Source organism: Aythya ferina, assembly GCF_964211825.1.
Source record: "Aythya ferina genome assembly, chromosome: 5".
Classification (NCBI taxonomy): Eukaryota; Metazoa; Chordata; class Aves; order Anseriformes; family Anatidae; genus Aythya; species Aythya ferina.
Window position 1 is genome coordinate 64,470,826 of NC_140301.1, and position 23,712 is coordinate 64,494,537.

General features: G+C 46.3%; 1 long non-coding RNA gene across 2 annotated transcripts; it reads left to right on the forward strand.

The window, feature by feature from the left end:
- The first annotated feature begins 1,458 nt into the window (after nt 1–1,458).
- On the forward strand, nt 1,459–21,136 carry LOC311437418. 2 transcript variants are annotated; one of them, XR_014693456.1, is made up of 3 exons: nt 1,459–1,599; nt 8,260–8,437; nt 9,471–10,550. It is a non-coding gene; the product is annotated as an uncharacterized lncRNA (long non-coding RNA). The 2 variants fall into 2 exon arrangements; XR_014693457.1 differs by lacking the exons at nt 8,260–8,437; nt 9,471–10,550 and adding exons at nt 17,211–17,311; nt 20,087–21,136 and having other exon boundaries at nt 1,479–1,599.
- The last annotated feature ends 2,576 nt before the right edge of the window (nt 21,137–23,712 follow it).

Consider the following 23,712-nt stretch of genomic DNA (forward strand, 5'->3'; position numbering starts at 1 on the left):
GGTGCAAGCAAAGCAGCAGCTTCCTGCAGTCCTCTGCCTCCTGCCAGCCCAAGCTTCACTGTGGGCTCAGCACCTCCGTGCTCTTGCAAGCAGTGCCAGGCTGCTGCTGGTGAGCCATTGTGCTGCCAAAACCTAGCATAGAGGCAGCGGTTTGCCTGGTGCATGCTCCTGGACTGGGACTGCAGGATAAATGCACGAAATGCAATGTCTTCTGACAGGCAGAGGCAGGTGAGAGGGATTTAATGGTCCTGTCCAGGTTCAAACTCTATAAATCTAAGAAACGGTAGAGAACAGCTGCCCTGGATAGGAGCTGGTAATTTAAAGCTCAGTTATGTATTGTCAGCTGTAATTCCCAGCAGAGATGTCTGAGCCTTGCTGTTTGCCCTTGCTGCCGTGAGAGAATAGCCTGGCGTGCAGCCTGAGTTGGCTCCTGCAGCCAGGTCCCAGCTGAGGAGATGAAGGCTTGGGGAAGTCCCGGCTCAGGTCAGGTGCAAAACATTAAAACCCATGAAATGTTCCTCAGGTAAGAAAGTTCTGGCAGAGCAACCAAATATCCACAAGCCTGGGGTTAGTCCTGGGATGTAGCCAGTGGTGGCACGTCCTGCAGCCCCAGCAGGGGAGCAGAGCCCCGGTGCCCTTCTGCCTGGTACCATGCGTGAGCTGCCGCCAAGGTGGGCTCATGGGCTGGTAGGGAAGGGACACCTGCAGTGCCCAGCACACGCTCCCCTAGGCAGAAGCAGCCCAAAATGAAACCTTCCTGCCAAGCCTGGCAACTTACAGAGCTTTGTCCTAGGGAGCAAGTAACACCGTGGCCAAATCTATCAACCTAGAAAGAAAATCCTGAATTTGGGGAAAACACACACACACATATATATATATATGTATATATATGTATATATGTATTTCTCAGATAAGTATTTAGCAGGCACTTTTCAACTAGATCTACTTTTAGTCTTGTAGGATGTCACTAGTGCAGTTCTTGGTCTGGTAATTCCTTGCCATTACAAAAAAATAAAATAAAATAAAATAAAATAAAATAAAATAAAATAAAATAAAATAAAATAAAATAAAATATATTCTCAGTGTTCCTCTCACATAGATGGGTAAACACATTTTGACAGATCTTATTCCAAGAGGGGAAAAAAAAAAAAAAAAAGGAAAAGATAATTTAGGTTGGATTTAAGTGTTTTTATGGTCTGATTTGTTGGGTGCATTTCCATTGCAACATGTAAGGGGTTGTTCCAAATTCCTGGTATCGCATTGATGGCTGCAGGTTGGTCGGGATTTTGTATGTCAGACAAATGAAGCTGAATTCATAGCCTGAAAACAGTTGCCAATACAGTAACAGAACTGACAGTGAAATCTGCCTTCCTTATCTGGCATGCAGTAATAGGGTTTACCACCTGGCATTGATTTAATTTCAGAGGTGTTAATTGTTTGGGGGGAGGGGTGGGGGGAAGCTGAGTACCACCCACACGTGGATCTGCAGCACCCATGGCAGCCAAGAGCTGAGCATAAACCTGTGAACAACGAGGAAACGTACAGCACTGCACCTGTACCTCGGCAAGAAAGCTCAGCCCGAGTGTTTTAATGAAACAGGTACTCTTTCCAGTAAAGACTTGCTGTGTTTTTCTATTGAGCTAATTGCTGTTAATGCAAAGTACACAACATTGCCAAACCAGAGTTATTTGGAAAATTTTCTTTAGAGGAGCGTTTTTTCACACGTGCTGTTTCATTGCTAACGGATTTTGGAGAGCTGAGTAGATAGTTAGGGAACATATGTGCCTTCTATTTCCTCTTCCTTGCCATGAATTTCATTTTCAGGCTGTAAATGCATTTTTCTTCTTTTGTTGCTATATTGCCAAACATCTCTTTCCTAGAGAGAATTAGCAAGGAATGTGGCATTAAATGGCAGGAAATGTCAGACTAGTTATTTGATCGTTTATTTTCTGTGCCCATCTTCCCTGCTCGTTTCTCACCCTTTGCTTATTTGAGTAATAATATTAGCTCTTGCATGCAAGGAGCTCTAAAATCTAATCCAAAAAAAGGCTGAATTCTTGGAGATCATCTGGTCCAGCTACCCTGCAAAAGGTCTCATTAACTGTACCTCAGGTTTCTGATCTGTGCTTTTCTTGCCTTTTTTCATTTTATTTTCTCCATAAATCTTTAAATAAATCTATTTCAGTGCTTCAGTCTTCTGCTTCTTGAGCTATTTTTCCTAGTATTTGACCTAAACCTATCCTGCTACAGCACTGTCTGTTGGTTCTTGTTCTGTCTCTAACTGAACCCAGAGAACAGCATCCAGCGAGGCTGGAGGCAGCTCTGAGCTCACCTGGCCCAACCCGTGCTCCAGCAGGGCCACCTCCAGCAGACCAGGACCATGTCCAGTGGGGTTTGGACACCTCCCGTGATGGAGACTCCAAACTCTCTCTGAGCAGCCCGTGTTTTGGTTTTCTTTCTACAGATTATTATCTATTTAGTGACTATCACTGCATTCATTTTTGTTCTCTCTCCCTCTTAAAAAACACCAGTTTCTTGTGAAACATGGTGCCAAAAGAAAAAAAAAAAGTATATTGCAGGCCTCATCACTGGTTGCGCATCCCATTGATGTTGGCCTTGCATGTACAGGAACAACACTGGTGACTTAATTTCAGGCAACCCCCAGACCTTTCTCCATACATCTAAATGTACATGTAGCTACTACTTCTGGGCAGGATTAATGCTTACTGGATTTCATCCTGATTTCCGTTTAATTTCTCTAATGTGGTAGAATCACCCCGAAGTCTAATCATGTTTTCCAACACGTCTACATCCCTTTCCAGTTAGGAATCACCTGGAGGAGGGGTGAGAATACTCTGCAGCAGGCAGCCCTTCGCTGGAAATGTTGACTAGCAGCAGGCAGAGGGGGCTCACGCGAGATCTCACCAGACACATCTTTCCATTTCTGATGCTGAGCTACCAGATCTGCTTTTCTGGATGATGGCAGCATATCCAGCTCTTACGCAGTTTGTCAGAAGTATGTCAGTATACTACTCATCTCCATGGTACCTTCTGGGGATTTGCCAATATGTGATCTGATTGCTTGTTCCTGGGAGCTGAAACTACCCGAGGAGCACTGCGTAGGGTGTGGAAGATGAGTAGTGGTTTGCCCTTCTTAAGGTTTTGTCGTGGTTTAACCCGGCTGGCAGCTAAACACCACGCAGCCGTTCGCTCACCCTCCCCCCTCCCTCTCTAGGATGGGGGAGAGAAATGGAAAGTGAAGCCCGTGAGTTGAGATAAAGACAGTTTAATAAGACAGGAAAATAATAATAACAAAATAATAATAACAATAATAACAATAATGTTACAATGGTGATAATAGGAAAGTAATAATAATATGTACAAACAAGTGATGCACAATGCAATTGCTCACCACCCGCTGACCGATGCCCAGCCTAACCCCGAGCAGTCCGGCCCCCCTCCCCCCGGCTAGCCACCCCTATATATTGTTTAGCATGACGTCAGATGGTATGGAATACCCCTTTGGCTAGTTTGGGTCACCTGTCCTGGGTCTGTCCCCTCCCAGCTCTTACTGCACCCCAAGCCTGCCTGTTGGCAGGACAGAGCAAGAAGCTGAGATGTCCTTGGCTTGGTATAAGCACTGCTCTGCAACAATTAAAACATCGGGGTGTTATCAGCACTCTTCTCATCCTAAGCCAAAACACAGCATTCCACCAGCTACTAGGAAGAAAATTAATTCTGTTCTAACTAAAACCAGGACAGGTTTTCAGCCTAATTCTTACTCCGGAATTTCTTGGAAGTAGCAGGAGAGTGTTCTGAAATTAGCCAGTCAGTTCCATAAGAACTTGAGGAAAATGTTGTCACTCCAGCTCATCTGAGAACATTTGACTTCTGTACCCTGCTCTTTTCTGTTGATACTGAGTTATTGCTGTTGTGTCAATGGTGCTAATCACGTTACATGCCTGATTACAATTGTCCTTTTGCTGGAGAGTGAAACCAAACAATAGCAAAGAAATATTAAACAGTTTGGCCTTTCAGTACTACCTGCCAGGAGCTTTTCTGCCTCCTTTCCCCATCTCCTTCCCAATCGTCCTCTTGTTGCCAGAGCCATTCCCAGCGTGATGTTCTGCACACCCCTTGCTGTGTTTGCTCCTAAGGGTTTTGTTCTTCTGTTTTTGTGCCTAAGTGCTCGTGCCATTTTGTCAGTGCTTGTCCTTGGTGCCAGCAGAACTAGTTTCTGGGTGCTGCTGCCCTGAAACACCAGAAATCCCGCTCTGTTTAAGGACCTGGCTCCCTGAGCTCAGAGCCTCCTCCTCCCATTCCAGACCTGCGTGCTTTAATTAGCACTCTGCATTAATGATCCAGGCTTCTGAATCCAAAGGGTTACAAGGTTTGCTTTAATTATTCCTGCTTGCAGTCTTATCTATATTAAGGAGAAAAAAAAAAAAAAAAGTAATTACTTCACCAATAAGTTAGCCTTTCCACAGGGCCCTTTGCTTCCACTCCTGTGCCTGCCTCTGCTGAGGCTGCCTGCTGGCCCGGGGTGTCCTCAGAGATGGTGTTAAGGAAGCACCCCAGAAAACAACATGGGACAGATGCTGGGGGGCCATGTGGTGCGGAGTGAGCTAAAAACCTGCCTCTTTGGTCAACTAGTAGCTAAACTACCAGACTGCACGTGAGCTTCCTTCCTTTGACTTGTGTGAGCAGCGAGCCTCCTCGTATGGGGATGCAGGGGCAGTGGGGTGGGGGTGCTTGGGCGTATTAAAGGCAACAAAGCCAGCTTCCAAAAAAGCATTACACTGGTTCCCCTGCCAGGCTTTAGAAAATAGTCATTAGAAAACTATATTTGCATCTCTCGGTAAAGTAACTGCACGTGTCAGTGTTTAAAGTAGTGCAGGGAGGAGCTGGCTTGGTGGAGTGCACCTCCCTGGACTGGAAAACAAGCGGGCACCTCTCCAGTGGCCAGCACTATCCAGGGAGAGGAGAGGTGTTACAATTTATTACTGGGGAGTAAACATCATTAGCATGACCTTTAGAGACATTTTAAAGGAAAAATATATATGGTGTAGAACTTGGAGGTCCTCTCTCTCAGGAATACCCAAGCTTGCAGCTCTCTTCTCAGGATGTCATGGGGAAGCCAAATAATTCCTTCAGCTGATGAAGGCAGAATAAAGAGCACCTTGCCCCGACCACTCTCCATCTCTAGGTATCTTTATCAGTGCCACAGAGGATGCAGCAGTTCAGTCAGATGGACCTGGAAAATGGGCACAGAGGCTTAGAAGTTTTTGTGAAGTTTTTTCATTACCTCGCTACGGCTCCTCCTGTCCTCAGCACCCCCGAGGATGGCTTTGTGCCAGAGCATTTAATGTTTCCCATGTGATGCATGCCAGTGTAATGAATCAGGTTTTGGTGTAATTCCAGTGTTTGCTGTGTGCCACGTGCTCCACAGGAAGGGCTGGCATTGCCTAAGGATTTCATTGAGTTGTAACCTGTAATTTGCAAAGAGGTTGATGGTACCTTGACCAAAGGTGTCTGATGAATGCCAGTGCCACTTGCACAGCATTTTAGTGTGGGAGGAATCCCACACGGGAAGGCCAGCCCCAGCCCCAGGGGCAGTGTCCCAGCCTGGCTCTGTGCCTCGCGGAGGAGGGGGCTGCCAGCGGTGCTGCTGTGGAGGCACCCGCGCCTCACAGGCCAGGGAGGAAGATGACATTGGGTTTTGCCTTCATTCTGAAGGTTGGTATTCTTTAACCACACAGGTGTCAGAGGTTACAGGTGTGCAGAGAACACATCCACAGGGAGAGGGGGCTCGCACAGCTCTTGCAGGGAACTCCTGGTAGCAGCCCTGCAGGGGCAGACCATGTCTCGTCTTGCTGTCAGTCTCCTGCTAGTTTCCTGTGCTTTTTTTCCTGTGTTCTTTACAACATTCTTGTAAAGGGAGGATAGGAAAGTCAGCATGCATGCAAGTTTTACTTTGTTTTAATGCCGTGCAGATGGGTGAAGGTGGGGGGAAGGACCAGCACTGCTCCCAGCCCTGGCAGGAGGCACGGCACCACAGCCCCAGTAGGTACACGGGTGGTGCTGCACCTCGTGCACGTGCTGGGTGCACTCACTTGTCTGCAAGTGCCTGCGCTCGGCTTCCTGCTGGGCTTTCCAAGTGTGTTTTTGTGTGATAAGGAGAATGCCTAAGAGATTTATTTTCTTCAATGAAAGCAAAAGTGGAGATCTGAGGGATGAAAAGTGGGTGGGCACCCACCGCAGAGGTAAAAGTAAAGAGCAGGAAGGACAGAAGGAGCAGGAGAAAAAAAGCTTTAGGCATCCCCTCTTGATGGGGCCTGGCAATTCTGGGTTTCTCCCTGGAGCCTGTGAGCTATTCTGTGGGACCTGTTCTCTCTGAGGTGTCTATGAGGCTTCCCGACCCGTTCTTATGTGTTCAGACTTTTGACTTCCCCTTGTCATTTTACCCCCTGGAGGTGAAACTCGTGACCTGAAGCTGTTAAATGGGAGCAGCCCAGACCAAGCTGCTGCAGATGCGGCATCCTTGCCTGGCTGAGGAGGGCACCGTGCCTGTGGTGCCAGGCACAGGGTGGCCAAGGGAGCTGGGGGCTGCATGGGGCGGGTGCCTGCCTCTCACCCTGCTGCTCACCGTGTGTCTTCAAAGGGAACCTGCCTCTGCAAACCAAGCCACAAAAAAGCATTTACATTACTGCTGTAGTACTTCTTTCCACACATCAAAAGCCATCAAAAGAGCAACCGGTTGCATCCGAACGGAGGAGCTGATATGTGGTTGCTTCAGTCCCTCCAGGTTTCAGTTCGTGGGCAGCTCTCACACAAAGCCTCTTGCTTGCCTGATGGGTCTCAGTAGGGTTGTTAATCTCTGTCAACAGCTCTGATCGTGCAAAACCACCGCGCTCTTGGATGCGCTGTGTAATTCTGGACCACATATATATCCCCCCTGCTGCCTGTGCCTATATTTAAAACAACTCTAACTTTTGTCAGATGCAGAGCTTTTTGATCTTATTTTTGCTTTAGCTGTGTGACACAGTCCAATCATAACAGAAAAATTGTGTTGTTGTGTTCAGCGATTGTCTCCCATGAAACAGCCCGGTTATCTCCCAGTGGCACATTTTAACATATATGAAATCGGGCATTTTTCAGAGCCCTGCAAAGACTTGTTTTTGGCAGACAAGCTCTGTCAAAAGACTTCACTGAAGCAAGAAAGTCTTGTAAAGAGGAGTTCCTTTAAACTGGTTTCTTGCTAGCTAATAGATTGTTAATGTCGCGTACTGCATGACAATGAGGAAAAACAATACATGTGATGTCCCGTGAGTTTGCTTTATAAGAAGGTAAATACCAAAATGAGATCATGATACTCAATTTCAGGAAGAAATAAAGAAGAGGAGGTAGTTTACTAGATAAAAGCTGATGCATATGGGCCACATTAGGGTCATTTTGTCCAAATTCCTTCAATGCAGAACAACTCGATCAAGCTGTTATGTGTTTCAGGTGCAGCACTGGATCTGTGGCTCTGGTTTGGTAGCTGTGATGCCTACAGATAAATAAGCATGGGTCTATTAATAGTGCACTGTAAAAGAGAGCAATATTTAAGTGGAGAAGGGGGTGTAGGGAGGTGATTTTGATGGAAGGGTGGGGGGGAAGTGCCCGGGCAGCTGAAAGTTTTACTAGGGTGTGGGGGTTTACTAGCAATGAAACGCAAGCACTCAGGCACAGGAATGGAGCAGACACGTGTGAAGGACAAAGCCGGGGAGGACTCTGACTGCCGCCTCGGCAGTGCACGGGCACCTCCCTCACGTGCCGTACACAGGATGGTCCTGGGTGTGCACGACTCTTCCCTGTCCCATGAAGGCTTTCCCTGGCCGTGGCCTCCCCCGCGTGTGGCTGGGGCCACCCGGCTGTGCTGTGGGTGCCCGCTGGCCATGGGGCAGTGAGGCTGGGCAGGAGGCTGGATGCCCCCGCTGTCCCCACACAGAGGCAGGGCTGAGGCTTGCTGGAGGTCCCCAGCCTCCTGCGGGCAGCACCCCGCACCCTGTGGCACCTTCCTGCACTCCGCTTTGAGCAGCTCCCCATTGCCCTTGGCTGTGGCACTGCTCAGCCTCCAGCCTCTGGCTTTCTGCATCTTCACAGGGCAATGGCTGGACCTGCCCTCCCTACAGAAAAGCTTCTTCCCAAGTTTCGTGTAAGTTTCCATCTTTCTCTTAAGGCCAAAACTGAGCATTACAAAATTACTTTTTTTTACAGTAAGGCTAAACCAGCCCAGGGAGTACGGAATGCACAGGCTCACACCGGCATCTTTCAGGCCTTGCAGCAAAGGCTTATGAGGAGATAATCCCAACGTGCCTTCACTGCATCAGCAGCTGAACTCCTTGCTCCCAGCGGATCTCAGAGTCATCTGACAAAATTAAACATATGATGCTTGGTGTTGCAAATCACAGAATCACAGAATTTTCTAGGTTGGAAGAGACCTCAAGGTCATCGAGTCCAACCTCCAACCTAACGCTAACAGCCCTCCACTAAACCATATCCCTAAGCTCTACATCTAAACGTCTTTTGAAGACTTCCAGGGATGGTGACTCCACCACTTCCCTGGGCAGCCTGTTCCGATGCCTCACAACCCTTTCTGTAAAGAAGTTCTTCCTAACATCTAACCTAAAACTCCCCTGGCTCAACTTAAGCCCATTCCCCCTCCTCCTGTCACCAGGCACGTGGGAGAACAGGCCAACCCCCACCTCTCTACAGCCTCCTTTAAGGTATCTGTAAAGAGCAATAAGGTCGCCCCTGAGCCTCCTCTTCTCCAGGCTGAACAAGCCCAGCTCCCTCAGCCGCTCCTCGTAGGACTTGTTCTCCAGGCCCCTCACCAGCTTCGTCGCCCTTCTCTGCACCCGCTCAAGCACCTCGATGTCCTTCTTGTAGCGAGGGGCCCAAAACTGAACACAGTACTCGAGGTGCGGCCTCACCAGAGCTGAGTACAGGGGGACGATCACCTCCCTAGCCCTGCTGGTCACGCTGTTCCTAATACAAGCCAGGATGCCGTTGGCCTTCTTGGCCACCTGAGCACACTGCTGGCTCATATTCAGCCGACTGTCCACCATCACTCCCAGGTCCTTCTCTGCCTGGCAGCTTTCCAACCATTCCTCTCCCAGCCTGTAGCTCTGCTTGGGGTTATTGCGCCCCAGGTGCAGGACCCGGCACTTGGCCTTGTTAAACTTCATGCAGTTGACCTCAGCCCATCGGTGCAGCCTATCCAGATCCTCCTGCAGAGCTTTCCTACCCTCAAGCAGATCGACACACGCACCTAACTTGGTGTCATCTGCGAACTTACTGAGGGTGCACTCGATGCCCTCGTCCAGATCATCGATGAAGATATTAAAGAGGACCGGCCCCAGCACCGAGCCCTGGGGGACGCCACTAGTGACTGGCCTCCAACTGGACTTGGCTCCATTCCAATAAAGCATCCAAATGCTTTATTGAAGAGAGTTCCTTAGGAATAGCAAGGCAGAGATAGCACGAAGCCTTCCATCCATCAGGAAACTTCTGTGAAGAAATGACTGGCACGTAGCACATCTCATCTTATTTTTCAATTAAGATTTTATTTTATGGTCAGATTGAACAATTACACGTGCTGACATTTGTTAACTAGAATGATCACCCTACAACTTGAGGATTGCACTTTCAGCTCAGCACTCTGTATTGCTCTCCATTTCACTGTGAAGTGCGCAAAAAGTCATTATGTCAGGAAATGTGGAGTTATAAAGAAAAGGTGAACTTGGGAACGCATATTGGTAGCCATGCTTTGAGGAGCCCTGGTTACCCGCTAAGATACAGAGGTGAGACTGATAGACATATGCAGGAATTTATAGGTAGATTAAAATATCTTCTGTGGCAGCCAGATGAACCTGGAGAAAGGGTGATGAAAATGCTGGCAGGCCACCAACATGCTTTTGGGATTCATTCTGATGATATTATGAAGCTCGGGGTGCCCAGTGCACCCCTAGCTCATGGTTGTTGTGCTTTGCCTCTGGGGTCCAGGCAGCCTGCTGCAGGGATGGGGCACGAAGCACGAGGTGCGTTATCGGGTACAGCCCTACACCACAGCAGTTTCCTCATTTCTTTGAAGTATTTTGAATTTTGCAGCTCAGCCACGTCTGCATGATAAAAATGTAGGGTCTGGCTCTGAGCAGCAGTGAAGATAAGGGCAAATACCCACACTGCGTTCTTTCATCTTTATCTCCCCTACAAAAGTTACATGCATCTAACGGTGATGTTAAAATTCATAATTCTCTGCTTTCCTCTGATGGAAAGATGTTTCACTAAGTATAAGCCCTTGGCAAAGTATCATTGCAATAAGTAAAAAAGAAAACACACACACACACAAAATAAAAACAAAAATCCCCTTACTCTTAAATCTTCTTCCATGTTCCTCATTCAGGTTTTGTAATTAGACACTGAGACACGTTGTATGTGCGATTTCATAGTTTGCATTGTTCTCCTGAAGTTTCCTCCCCACGCAGCCCTCCCCGTGTATCCCAAATGTCAGTTCCCATTCTTTGGGTCAGGAACTGCCAGGGCTCATGGACAGCTTGCTGCAGAGCCCCTCGCAGCGCAGGGCTGCCCTGCTGCCCCCTGGCAAGGGATGAGGATGGAGCTGCCCTCGGCAGCCAGGGAAAGCACGACAGGGATGCCAGGCTGCGTGAGAAGCAGGGACAGAGCTGGAGCCCCTTGTGAAGGGCTTGGAGAAAGGATCAGCTGTCCCCAGGAGGAGCTGAGCCTGAGGTGAATGTGCCCTGGTGGCCCCTGCCCCACGCTGCTGCTGCAGCCCCTTGTGGCGCTTCCCTTGCAAACCTCCCTGCAGCGCCAGTCCCAGTGCGTGCATTTTGTGTGCTTGTTCTCACAGGAGCAAACCTTTGTGAAAACGCCATTTCTCTCCCAAAACATGCATCTGAAGGGTGCCCATATCTCCATCAGCTTTCCTGCTTTTCTTCTCTCCCTGACCCCACCAGGAGTTTTTCTCCACAGCTCTTCTGTTCAGGTTTCCCTCTCAATAGTGGATGACAGCAGCGGTATGCCAAATCCTGGAAGAAGCTGCTGAAGTCTTGGGAAAAGGCACACACGCTCTGCACTATTACTGATTATGCTTGAGCTTTTTCCTGCTAGAAGAAAATCTGGCCCATCCTGCCTAACACACAGCTTTTTAATCTCTGAGGATGCCTCTCGCTGGTGACTCCTATGTGTCCTGCAGTTAATTAGTTTGCACTTGTCTCTGCATGTCAGCCCCCAAAATTCCACGGTTTTGGAAGAAATTCTTGTTATATGATCCAGAACTTTTGACTGTAGGCTTTCAACTAGGATATCATCTCACCCCACATTTTATTCAAGTAGTTCATACCTGCCATGCTGGAGCAACCTTTTACTTTTCTAAAAATCAAACTAATGGTTCCATGTATATTTTTTGTTAACAATTTCTTTTTTCCTCTTGAATACTTCCATATGTGTATTGACATACTGAAGGTAGACACACGTATGAGCAATGGTATAATAGTTAGCAATGCTCTCAATTTTTATTTATTTTTAACTTCCTTTTTTAAAAATCAGGTGGAAACCATATACTTTATTACAGTATTTTCCTCTGATTAATTCCTACAAATGATGCTGTCAGGAGCAGTCAGCTAGCAGGAGCATGAATCTTCTCAGCCATCAAAACAAACAGCAGTTGTTAGGAGCCCAGGACAATTTAAATATAATTTAATAATGGCACCTAAATCCATACATGTCAGGTGGCCTGACACCAGGATCCCATGAAATAATGAGCTTGTGGAGGCAGCCGGTGCAGCAGAGTGCCGCTTCATTCTCCCCTCTAATTGCATCCAGCGCTGCCAGCTCGGTAGCTTGAAACGCGCTGACCTTTGTGAAAGGCTTCGGAGCTGCTCCGCGCTGAGTGACTGAGTCTTTTGTTTTCCTTGCTCACTTCACTCCCTCTGCTTCGTTAGGCAGGCACTGGAGAGACAGGTTAATAAAAGGCGAGATTTAGATCAGTCACTATGTAACGGTGCAGAAAACCAAAAATCAATCAGCTGGCCATTCAGATAATTCCCAACCACAAATTTCATACTCTGCTGGGCTGGGGAAGTGTGTGTGCTCTCCTGCTAATTGCACGTAGGTCAGATGCATGTTCAGTGCTGCAAACAAAACTCCATGCCTAGCATCTTATTGCTTTTTCTGCTCCTGCCTCGCCTTCTGATGTGGATGATCAGGTTTAGGGAATGGTTAAGCATGGTGAGAAACCGTGAAATTATGTCAGGCTTGCTCCTGCCTTGGAAGCCCCATTAGAACCATGATGCAATTTATATTGGTTATGCCAGTGTGATATTTAGACATAACTTCCTTCAATGCTCTCATTATCTAGGCCACAATTGCAAATGTCTAAAGCTTTGGGATGCTCTTGTTGAGGTGCATGTGGCGTTTGTCTGCCAGAAGGTCAGTCACTGAGCCTGCCCTGGATGTTCAACGTTGTCACCAGCAGCTGGAGCAGCCCTCGCCTGGCAGTGAGCAAGAGGAGGGGGCTCAGCCTGCTCTCCAGGGACAGCCTGCGTGCCGGGTGGCTCCGTGCAGTTCTGGAGCACCGTGCTCCGAGCCTTGCAGCCACCAGTTTGCAGCAGGGACCCACGAGGAGTTTCTCTCTGGGGAGGAGAGTTGGTGATATCACAGTCTGGTAGATGTTGTCCTCGAGAGTGCTGGAAATGAATTCTTCTAGGTGCAAGGTTTTAGTCCCACTGTAGATCTATCAGCTAATGAGCTACGTGGAATCAAACCAAAACCTGAAGTGTATTTTTAACGTAAAGCAGCGTGCCCAGCTTAGCCCCATGGGAATACAAACAGCACTGGGTGCACGTGTGAACATATCCCTCTGCCTTGCTATGTCCAAGCAGTTGCTGAGCTGAGCTTTCTACCATTTGGTGTAATTCCTGTAATTTGCTCCATACTCTCCGTGTCTATCACTGACATCAGTGTTCACACCACTGATACTCATGCAGTGCTTTGGGAACATGTGGCAGAGGCCAGGGAGATTTTCACCACTTCTGATGCGTGCCATGTGGGAAACACCCCTTCACTGGGTAAAGCAAAGATAAAAGTCATGGAAAGACTGCAGCATAAATGTGGCTGCAATTTATGGGTCTCCCTATTTTAGAGGTGCATGCTCAGATCTATCTGAATGTAACATAGTGATTTGTGTTTAGAATAATCTACTGCTCCTCTCACGGGCTCCCTTAAGCACAACTATTTATAGGAAACAAAAAGAAAATGTTGCATCTGCTACACTTCTATCAGCGAGGAATTAATTAAATGGCAAGGTGCACCTGCAGGAGAATTATGTTTTATTATTTCTCAGGATTCCGTTATTAAAAATAAGAAGCAAAAGCTATTAGTATTAGATTTATTTTGTATTAAATTTGCTGTTAAAAAAACTGTTCAGAAAGCCCATAAAGACTAATAGGCAATTTTAAGGCAACTTGATAACTGAAGTGTGAAAGGCTGAAATGCCCAAAAGGTCAGATGCCTTCGAGATTTGATTTTCTATCCAGTAAAAGCCTTAATGAATAGTTTAATTATATGACATATTATAACGCGTTGGCTCAGTGAATCCAAGGAATTTAGCAATTGCTGTTTTCCTGGATAATTCATTTGAAAATAAGTTGAATTGTTAAAATAATCATTGACTACTTGAAAAGGTTTCCACAGGCACTCATAGTCCGTAGAACTAAATGATAAACCCAAACTTCAGCCAGCTCCAAGTACTTAATTGGATTATATTTTTGTAAGTTTGCTCTTTCCTCTTTGATAACGAGACCGTGATGGACACAAATAAGCTCTGGAGTTGAAGTTGGCCAACTGATTAATTACAAATGGTTTATGCAGCACGCTGCAGGCTTTGCTCCTGGCTGTGGGGTGCTGTCACCGCCGTGACCTCGCTGCCCCCCAGTCACATCCCACCCCTCAGCCTCTGGGCCCTTGTGCAGGGTCTTGAAGTTCTCCCATCCCTGCGTCCCTCCCGCGGTGCCTCGGTATCCGTGCCACTCATGCATGCCTGCTCCTGCTGCCTGTGAGTGCTGCAGGGCGGGGAGGGCTTGTGTTAGTCCCTGTGCTCCCCCAGGAGAAGGCAGGGATAGCTGCAGGTGCTGCACCGCTCCTGGAAGGCCACTGCAAACTCCTGATCCAGCCCTTGCTGAAGACACTGCGCCCAGTGGGACTGCTCCTCCATAATGCAGGAGTTCCTCTTCTAAATATTACTGTGCGCATTAAATTAATTTTAAATATTAATTAGAATTATTGTATTTTAAAAATTAAAGTTACTGTACTGGTTTCTGCTACGCCAGCATCAGAGCTTGTCGCGGTGCTTTTTGGACTTTCTCAGCCTTCCTATGAGGAAACAATTATTACTGTGGGGATGGAAAATGTCACTGTGGTGAGGCTAAGATCCTTGACGGCATTAAGGTCACTGATTTTAAGGTGATTTCAGCAAGCATTAGACACCAAAGACCTTCTGAGGAACTTGACTGACGGCACCCAGCCCGGCATGATGCCTGTGCAGGATCCCTGCCATGCTTCCATTCTGTGATTTGTACCCACCTGAGGTGTGGCCAAGTGTCAGCAACACCTGGGGAGATGCTCAGTGCCTCCACTGCCTGGGTGAACGTGTGTAGTTGTGGCTGGAAAAGGATTTCCCAGAACACTCTCTATAGGCATGTAAATAACGCTCAGATGAGTGTTTTCCTCTCTGTTAATAACACAGCTTTATTTGTAACTCCTTTCCCCAGCCATTGGCACACAGAACAAGAAGTGATAGGAGGAGTAAGGAATATGTCCAAAAAGCTCTGGAAATCTGGGGGATGAGTGCAGTGCTGCCATCAGTACCAGGGATTGTCACAGCCTCCCCCTGAGAGCTGCAGTGGTGTAAGTTGTGCTGCATAGTGTCGTTGTTCTGCATGGAGATATCAGTCTATTTCTCACTTGAACAAGCAGGCACAAAGGAGCGCCATCTGACATAATTTATTTGGGCTTTCAAAGTGTCTTCAGCCAAGTCCCAGCACACAGAGTAGGAATAAATGGCCATTTGACTATGGCAAAAGGTTAACAGTAGGGTGTCCAGAGAGTTCCACCTGGGGACTCGTGCTGTCTGGCATACTAATTAACGATGTGTGGAAGGGAACGATTACTGATGTGGTACATTTGCAGATGATAGGATTATTTAGATTAGCCAGTGCTGCAATGCTCTGGTCTAAAGGGACACTAATGAAGCAAGGTGATCAACAAGATGATAGCAAATAAAAGCCAACACTGTGAGATACAACTTATGTAGGACAGAATAATTTGGAAAACTCATATGTCTGGAACTAACAGCAGACACATGACTCATAAAAATACTGCTTGGAAGGCACCATTGGAGGTCACCCCGTGCAGGCCTCCTCTTGCGGCAGCTCAGCAGGTGAGCCATGGCTCTGTCTTGATGAGCTTGTCCCAAGGATGGCACCTCTGGGTGCCTCTTCAGTGCCCACCATGGCCGGGTGGAATGCTTGTCTAGAGCCTGCAACATTTAGCTGCTGTTCCTTGTTTAACCACCAGCCTTATCAAAGGGGCTCCATCACCTTTGCAGGTACCCTCAGTGGTGGTGGGCTGACGGTGGATGCACAGGGCACTGCTGGAGGGGCTGGGCACCACTGGAGGTGCTGGGCACTCTGCCCCTGGCCGTGCTTGCAGCTTGGCATCTCTCAGCAGCTGCCTTCTCATTGACTGAAGAACATCTTGTCAGACTTACATCAAATTTCATTAAAATTTTGACAAGATAAAGCTTTCTTTTACTAGCTCTTGTAGGAGCTGTTCACTGGAAGTGTTTTGACACAAACAACCTTTCCTGTTCACATTTCTAATGGCTGTCTGCAGTTATCCTGGCTGCGCGCTGCCCGCCTGTACATGCAGTCACGAAAATACGAGGTGCACCAACTCCTCAACAACTTACACATGTTGGCACAAGTCACTTACTCATTTTATCCTCAGGAATGAACGCTGGCCTGCTGCAAGTGGCATGCTCAGCAGCCCGTGCCCTAGTGACCCGCTCCAAGCAGACACATTTGGCCAGGAGCTGAGCTCGGCCCAGGCTCACCCAGCCGCTTGGTGCTGGGCAGTGGAGCTGCCATCCCCACTTTCCCTGCTGTCCCCACTGTCCCCGTCCCAGCCATCTGCCCCGCCAGCCCCAGCCCCACACAGCACCCGCCCAGCTCCTTCCCTGCCCCCTGGGGGGCCGAGTCCTGTGCCGTGGGAGTAACGGGAGGGGACACAGCTAGAATCCAGAAATGAATACAGCTGGTGTTAAATTGCGTAGGAGTTCTGCAGCGGGTTTAAAGGTGATCAGACAGCAGACGTGGTGCGCTGAATATTGATTTTTCTGTATGACAAGAACTATTTTTGTATACTCCGCTGTCAAATAAACAACCTACAATACAAATTAAGGGGGCATGTCCAATAAATCCCATGTTTATAAAATAGCTGGATTCTACAGGGCAGATTAATTATGGATGGCAATTAATTTGAGCTGCTAACAGCTAAAATCATGAATATTTTAGTGGAAGTCCACCTACAGCACCAGCCCTGGAAATTACATCTTACGTTCCAGTGCTTGCTTTTATTCTGAAAACATTGCTTCCATTTGCGATTGGAAGCAACAACTTATAAACACCGCAATAATCATACAGCACCACACGCTTTCTGCTTTTCTGTATGCCAGATGAGTCATCCCGGTTATTTTGTATTACAGTGTTATCAGAATGGATCTCATGATATGATTATAATGCATGTAAAGCTTAGCAAGGAAATACTATATAAATTTTTAATATAATTTTCTATTCAATGCTCATGTTTTGTAGCGCACAGAGGCAAATTATTTTAACTAGTTTGTGCCAGAGTGCATAGTTGCTGTTTGAATTGCTTTATTTCCATCATCCAAAACTCAGTGTGATGAGAGAACACTTAATACATAATTTTATGAATACTTTGCCTCGTACATACCATGTGAAAATTGTCTATAGTATGTAATTGTTTATTTTTCTATTTGATTTTTTACTTCATCCTGTTGATTGCCAAGTGATACACGATTTTCACAGAAACTCAGCATTTTCTGTTGTATCTTTCTTCAAACACAGAAGCGAAATACCAGCCCTCTCTCTCATCATGTGCTCTGTGTGTATGAAGGTCAGAGGCGCTTCAGAGAGGTGACTCTTTTCCAAAACACAGCAGCACAATGGTCAGGATTTACTGAAATCTTATTACTTTTTCATATTTTTCTATTTTTGAATTAACTTGCAAATTGGAGAATATGAATGCCTGGGGAAGGAAGGGTTTGCTAACAGTATCCAGAACTAATTTTATGGGAACAGCTCCCCCTCCCCAGCCCATCCCTGCCATTTCTGTGGGTCGGACATTCCCACCCCCAGGGAGCTCAGGCAGCCTGCGGGGAGGGTCGAGCAGTGACCCGCTGAGCACAACGTCATAAAGCACAAATTCATAATGGGAGAAAACACTGAGAGTGTTCTAGAGTGACACCCGATGCTGGTGCAGTCCATGTCACCAAGCTGCAAGGCAATTAGGAGCACAGCGCCGAGGTAAGTTGGGTCTGCGGGAACCTGCAGCAGTAGGTACTGTTAGAAAGAACAGTAAATGTGACAATTTTGTTCTGTTTCCTGAGAATTTGTGGCTTTCCACTGACTGTAAGAAAAAAAGCACAAAGAGAAATTGCCAAGGTACAGAGTGGTCCAGCCTGACTACAGTGTTAATTAAGAGGAGGCTTCTCTCAACAGGGGAAGCCAGTGGTATTGGAATAACAAATTCAGTGAACCTTGAGGGAAAGCACAGCAAAGCTCTCAGCTGGGAAATAATCCCCGTCTGTTCTCAAATTCTCTGGCTATGCTTATTTATCCCAGTCTGAGCCAAAGCGTTAGCACTGGGAGTGGAGGGGATGCGGGGAAGTGAGGGCCCAGGGCAGCTGACAGGGAGGGGGCATTTTCCCCAGGGCAGCAGGGCTCCCCAGGGCTGTGTCTTGGCAAATGCAACAGAAAAGCCTGCAAGAGCTGGCTGAGCTTCACATACAGCCCCCTGAGGGCTGGGACAGGAATTAAAAGCAGGACACAGGTGACGGGAGGTTTGTCATGCTTCAGGCACTGCAGAGAAGGTGATGCAGATCAGAAAACAGCTGTGGTGGTAAGACCTCAGGGTTATTTTTGCAGTAAGCTGGCTAAATCAGAGGGATCCGTAGGTATCCTGCCCAGGGAAGGACCACGGATAACAGCGGCAGCCATGCGGCTCTGCCTTTTGGAGGCTGTAGTTGTGTGTCCTACATGATCAAGCAGGCTGGCGTAATTAACTTGGCATTAATCACACCCCTTTTCCATGCTCACAGCATAACTTGGGAAGGGAAAAAGTACAAGTTGTGAATATTTATGATCGTTATTTACAATGACAGCACCTGTTATGAAAACACAACAGCATAAACGAGTTTCAGAGGCTGCTTTATTCTTGTACCAGACGCTGTGACTTGGCAAGTCTGCCGTACAAACAGAGGCACGAGAGGTGGTATAAATAGTACGAGCAAAGGTCAGACTGACTGCTCCCATGTACATCAAACAATTAACATTTTAGAGAAGACACATGAAGTCTCCTGTGCTTAGTTTCCAGCCCTGTCTGTAAGTGACCGAAGGAGGGTAGGGAGAGCTGTGGTTCTTTTCTGTGGCAAATAAACAAGTGCCCAGGAACCTGGCCACAGCCGTGCTGCCCTCTACTTCTGGTTATTTTTCATGGAGGGCTTTCTCTCTCAAGTGAGAAATTAGTGGTTTGGTATCACAAGGAGCAAGTAAAGGACATCTAAGGCAGTGTAGATCATAATCTGGATTTAAAAAAGGAAGCTGGCTTTGTTAACAGTAATTTAAATCAGATTCCGAGCACTTACATGAGAAGAAAAGCTTTCCTTGTGAAAGATTCACATGCCCGTCTCTTTCAGCTGCAGAGTAAGAAAGCCTTTTCAGATTTTCTGCTTAAAGCAGATTAGATGAGATTTAATATTCTTGATTTATTTGTTTACGTACTTATTTGCTTTTTAAACCTAAGGGTAAAAAACATGAGCGGATTTTAAGTTCTTTCATCTCCAGGAACAGTAATTTCATTTCAAACCTTGCTTATATAACACAAAGCAGCAAAATTGTGATTCCCTTTTCCATTTAAATAGCCTTCAATATTTATTGCATCAAGTTCAAAAACTCGATCCTGCAGCTTGACACAGAGCAGATCAGTCAGCCACAAAGCCAGAAGGAACTTCTGCTTGATACCAGCCACAAAGCTCCCTGAATTAATTTCTATTTTAACTAGAGAATGTCTCAGAAAAAAAAAGTCTTTAATTTTTTTTTTTTTTTTTTTGGATTACCACTGGCATTGAGTCTAACTAACACTTGTAGGTTTTATTGAGGTGACAAATGTATTTAAAGAGGAAACAAAGGAGCCCTCCTCCCTTGCTTTCACAGCCAGGTGTCCACTGGCTGCCAGCAGTCTGAGGAGCTGCCCCTTTCACACCCAGCTCCCTGCCCTGGGACCCGCTCCTGCCTGCCGACCTCCTTCCTGGCCTGCAGCCACAGCACCCGATTCCCAGCACTGGGGATAGGTGCAGAAGCTTGCCTCCTGGGTCTTGGCTCCTCTCTGTCTATATTCACAACATTTGCTTCAGCTTTTGTGGCCAAGATGCTGTCTGGAAGCTGGTGCTGGTGGTCACCTGCTGTGGGCTTGAAGTCACGCTCAGAGCCACGATGCGCACCGTGAAATCTCCCACCTCCAGCAGTGGCCTTTGTTCCTGCACCTGTAGTTTTAAAATCAGATTTTTTTTTGTTGTTGTCTTTACATTTAAATTCATCATTTTCATCTGCCAAAATGAGCAACAAGCCAGAGAGCTCTGTTGTCCTGTCATCCTCATCTGCATCCCCCGTGTCTTTGTGCCATCTGCAGGCTTTATACAGGGTGGTTTTATGTTTCTTCCCAGGCCATTGATCGAAATGCTTTACAACCTGGGCTGAAGACCAGTTCCTTTGGTACCCCATTAGCGATGCAACAGCGCACAGGCCCCAAAGTTGCAGTGCTGCTCGGAGATCCATCAGCCGGTTTTAAGCCCATGAAACCTGTGCCGTGTTGCGGTGTTGTTCTGCCGTCTTACTTGAACATGCTGCCGAAATCAGGAAAGCAGCATTTTGCTTCCTACAGTAAAATCCAGAGGACCAGGTTAATCTTTCCTGCAGGAAATGTCTGCAACTGAGGTAAGGAAGCCTCAGGTTTCAAATGTGCCCCTTTGTATTGGAGATAAAGAGAGGTGGACCTGAAGGATTAGGACTGGAGTCTGCAAGGAAGACAGAACTGCTGAGCGTTTTTGCTGATGTTTCAGGAAAACAAGTTGCTTTTGCTGTGCTGAGGACTTTTGCATTTGTATGCAGAATAAAAAGACCCAATTAATGCCTAAATCACTACACTAAGTCATTCACATAATATATTTATGCACTGTGTTATATATTTCTGACATATTTAGCATAAACATGTTTTAGGAATTTGTTAAAAGATGAAAATGTGTTGAAGTAAATATTTTTTCAGTAATTTTCACATATAGAACAGAAATCTCAGGCTTCTCAGTAACCTTAAGACACTTCCTTTTCCAAGTCAGAAACCTTGAATATTGAGATTAACATTCAGGTGGCCACACACGCACCAGAGATTTAACACTCCAATTAATATAAACCAGAGACTGACATTTGAAATAGGTTTTTCTTAACACTGCCAAAATATAAATCTCTGCTTAAGTGCTAATAGTTTGTGATTTATTATTTAGTGTTATTGATGTCCGTTTCTTATACTGCCCAATAGAAAAGCAATATTTCCTGCTGAAATCTGGACTGAGACTCTTGCTAAGAAGAGTCTGAAGTAAATTTGTGCAAATAATGTAGGGTTTTGTTCACTGCCTGGAAAAATTGTTTCAGGTGAAAAATTGTGCAGGTTCCCTCCACCTCTCTTTATCTGCCCCCTTTCTTTCTCTGGCTCTCACAAAGGTCCCTTTGAAAAATCTTTTTTTTTTTTTTTTTTTGGCTCAAAAAAACCTTCAATTTTCCAAACATTTTAACTGTTTTAAAAATAAATAGTCTAAACCAAAATAATAAATATTTACTGTATTAAGTATCAAAGGATAAGTGTTTTTTTGTTTGTTTGTTTATTTTATTTTATTTATTTATTTTTTTCCTGCCTCTTTGACCTTGGCCATCCTCTGAATTTTCCCTGTCTCCTGAAGGAGAGATTGCAGCCTCCCCTGTGGTCTGCCCAGTGCATGTTCCCAAGATGCTGGTGCCACTGGTGCTGCTGGTGTTGCTGGTGGCGGGGCTGCGGCAGCGTGCCATGGTGGGAGCACATGGGGCCCTCACATGTGCGGTGCCAGCAGCCCACCCATCACACAGTGAGCAGGGGGATGCTGGGCCTGGCTGTGCGTGTAACAGCAGCACCACCACGCTCACCGACACACCAGGACACACCTGGGGGTTTCACCCCACCACGAGTGCTCTGCGGACGAGCAGATCCACGCTGCAGAGCGAGGGGTGGGAATGGTGCCAGTCTGGGGAACAGGAGGCCCTGCGGCAGTTTGGGAGCTCGGTGCCACGGATGGGCCTTGGCTGAACGCCCACCCACAGCCGGGCCCCGTGCGCCTCCCCTGCCCTGCTCGCGGCCCAGTGGAAGCATCTATTTGCTTAACTTCTGCAGCACAGGGTTGTCCTAGCCCAGGGGGCTACGTGGCCAAAGGAGGCGAGAAGAGATGCGTCCCATCTGACCATCTGACCATCGCAGACCTAGCTTAGGAGCAGGAGGAGAAATGGTTCGAGAGGCCGGGCGCGGGCACGGCTCTCCGCTCCTGAGCCACCACCAGCTCTCTGCTGCAAAGCCTCCATTATCGCTTAGCGCTGCAGTTAATGCAGCGTTTATATTTACCTCCCCAATGTCAGAAGCGTGACCAAATCCTTGAAAAGTGCCAGCCAGACAATTGTCTGGGGTGCGATTATAAAAAATAATTAAATAGGACCTATTCCTTTTTAATTAGATTGCATCAGAGCTGCTTCTGCTACAGAAAAGATGATTCGGTTCAATTAGCTTTATTCTCAGATGTGAAGCATTCTAACATACTTTTTTCTTTTTCCTTTGCCAAATTAATTTAATTAAAAACACTATTTTTTATGAAACAGGGTACTGTAGCTTCAAGAAATGAATATTCATATGCAGAGTACTTGGGAAAAAAAGCAATGAAAATAATTTTGATAAGTAAACCTCAAACTGAATATCTCTATTGTTGCTCATGCCCTGAGGTTGTATTTTTAATTGCATGTAATAAATACAACTTTATTAATTAGAAATTATCTGGAAAGGAAAGAGACTTTTTTTTTTTTTTTTTTTTTTTCATTCTTTTTGGCATGCAGAGGCTTATAATAAAATTACTGTTCCTAGCAGTAGGTACATCTAATCTACCTTTCCTTTTGTGCTTTTAGGCTGGCAACAAAGTCAAGAATATATATTTTTTTCTTGCTTGTAGTTGGTTTTGTTTAGTTTGTTTGTTTTTGTTTTTTCCTGAGATTTGGAGATGCAGGTTTTTAGCCCTAACTGAAAGGAATTGGGGAAGTTTCTTGTGTGACTGTTTCTCAGGGAGGTTTTTTTCCCCCAGGGCTGTGATGGGAATTCACTTGCTAAGGAAACCAATGTGCCCATAATTTATATTCTTTTTTTCTTTGCATCAGATTTTTATGTCTTATTTCTTGCAATGCCATGATATTAATTTTCTCTTCTGCAAAATGTCTTTCATGGCTAAATACTAATTTGGGGGTATCAATAGGATTTAAGACTGAGGATGTAGGCATAAGACATAAGAAGAAGGGAAATATTAAGGCAAGGCATCTTTTTGTCCTTTCCTGACACTTTAATTCAAATGAGAAAAGGAAAATCTGTTGATTTCAGATATCTTCACTGAAGGACTTTTTTTTTTTTAATGTTTTTTTTTTTTTTTTTTTTTTTTTTTTTTACAGGACTGGTTGAATTGTCCCACAGGTAATAAGACTGAGAAGTTTCAATTATTTTTGTCCAGATTTCACAGTAAGAGTGAGACAAACTTCCCATAATTTGGGATTTTTCCCATAGGAGCTTCTGAGCAGCAGCTCCTCTGTGCTGTGGCACGGCCCCTGCCTTTCTGGGGGGCTTCTGGTGGGACCCGCTGGGTGCTGGCAGCAGGGGGAGTCCAGAGCCAGGGGGGTTCAGTCCGCGCAGAATGGTCACAGCTTTCATAGCTGGAGGTCTGGAGGCTCCCCGTCCTTCTCTGAGGCTCAGACAAGCATTAATGTGGGGGTGAACAAGTTGGTTTGATTTCTGCTCGTCTCCAGATGCTTCATCTTTCCATTTGCCGGCATGAAAGAGGTGCTTCCAAGGCAGAATACTTTGTAGAGGTTTCTTTCATCCTAACAATGCCAACAAATTAATTTCCCATCATATCGTGTGCACTCTACTTTTTGTGTACACGTTTCTTGACCAAGAATCTAGACATTTTCTTTTATGTTCATTTGTAAGAAAACCAACAATGTTATCAAAACTGCTGGTGCT